Raw genomic sequence first — 1,896 nt, forward strand, 5'->3', positions numbered from 1 at the left:
GGAGAAAGCAAAATAGGAGTGGGGGTACCTCTGGGATTGGATAAAAGGTAAAATGATAGATACATAATTTTTTTACGTAGGTGGGTACAGTATAGTTATAGTCAATAATTTACACTATAACAATAACAATGAGGAGGTTTGTAATTTCAGCCCTTGTGTTGTGCTTTGAGGAAGTGGGTGGGTAAGGAAGGAAATTACTTTGTAATTCTGAAGGCATGTTACCAGGTATGGTATCCTAGATGCAAAGAGACAACAAATAGGCTCAGTTAAGGTGAAGATTGGCCCTTTAGGGTATCAATACTGGCCTAGGACATAACTACCGGCTATGAACTGCTTTTAATTAAAGAGTTTTTATTTCAGGTCATCCTAGGTGGTTACTTTTGGTCTCTGAGTTTGTAAGGCTGCTATGCAGTCCTCCCCTGAGCTTGTCAAGTTTAGTATGTTGCCCCTTTTCACCCACAGGTTGAAGAACTAGTGGAAATGACATAGTCAATAAAAAATATTTTCTCATTACAACAAACTAGTCAACCTAGGAGAAATGGAGATATTCCTCGAAAAATATGACTTTCTAAAACTCAATCAAGAAAAATAAAAAAAATCTGAATAGGCTGATAACTATGGAGGAAATTGAAGCAGTAATCAAAAAACTTCCAGCAAACAAAAGCCCTGGGACAGACGGCTTCACAGGGGAGTTTTACCAAACATTCAAAGAAGAACTAAAACCTATCCTCCTCAGACTATTCCAAAAAATTCAAGAGGAAGGAACACTTCCAAGCTCTTTCTATGAAGCCAGCATTACCCTAATCCCAAAACCAGATAAGGACACTACAAAGAAAGAGAATTACAGGCCAATATCTCTGATAAACATAGATGCTAAAATCCTTAATAAAATCCTGGCAAATGGGATCCAGCAGTATATTAGAAAGATCATACACCATGACAAAGTAGGAATTATTCTGGGGAAGGAAGGATAATACAATATCCACAAATTAATAAAAGTGAAACATCATATAAACAAATTGAAAGACAAAAATCACATAATCATATTAATAGATGCAGAAAAAGCATTTGACACAATCCAACACCTTTTCTTTTTTTCTTTTTTTAATAAGGAATGCTTCTCGAATTTGCGTGTCATCCTTGTGCAGGGGCCATGCTAATCTTCTCTGTATCGTTCCAATTTTAGTATATGTGCTGCCAAAGCAAGCACATCCAACACCTTTTCTTGATAAAAAACTTTCAGGAAAGTGGGAATAGAGGGATCATATCTCAACATAATAAAAGCATTATATGAATGCCAGAGGCTAAGACCAACAAGTAGTTAGCATAATTATGTGAGAAGTCCGTTAGAAGGCAAATGGACTTTGATATTCAGCAAGGGCTGAAAATCAGCATTGTATCACCCTGCTGCTGGCTGAATGGCTGAAGGCAATCCCCTAACCCAGTGGTCGGCAAACTCATTAGTCAACAGAGCCAAATATCAACAGTACAACGATTGAAATTTCTTTTGAGAGCCAAATTTTTTAAACTTAAACTATATAAGTAGGTACATTGTTATTAACTTAATTAGGGTACTTCTAAGGCTTAGGAAGAGCCACACTCAAGGGGCCAAAAAGCCGCATGTGGCTTGCGAGCTGCAGTTTGCCAACCAAGACCCTAACCTGATAATCCTTTATTGTTTGCCAAACCTTACCATTGATATGTCTGTTTGCTTTGCTAAAGGGTAAATGTGTATTCTAGTAAATAAAAAGCTAAAGGGTCTGGGCATTCGTGGAGCCTTTCCACTAGAGAAAGGTCTCTGTCTGGCTCCCTCATAATTTCTAAATTTATATTTCTTGTCTAGTATATCCATTTGTGCATCAGCCCCTTCTCCAGACCTTGAACTCTAGCCGCAAA

General features: G+C 37.7%; 1 non-coding gene across 1 annotated transcript; it reads right to left on the reverse strand.

Moving 5' to 3' along the window:
• Positions 1 to 1,103: 1,103 nt before the first annotated feature.
• On the reverse strand, positions 1,104 to 1,210 carry LOC132223546 (U6 spliceosomal RNA). The gene has a single exon (XR_009450489.1). It is a non-coding gene; the product is annotated as a U6 spliceosomal RNA (small nuclear RNA).
• Positions 1,211 to 1,896: the final 686 nt, after the last annotated feature.

This window comes from Myotis daubentonii, chromosome 1 (genome assembly GCF_963259705.1).
Source record: "Myotis daubentonii chromosome 1, mMyoDau2.1, whole genome shotgun sequence".
Classification (NCBI taxonomy): domain Eukaryota; kingdom Metazoa; phylum Chordata; class Mammalia; order Chiroptera; family Vespertilionidae; genus Myotis; species Myotis daubentonii.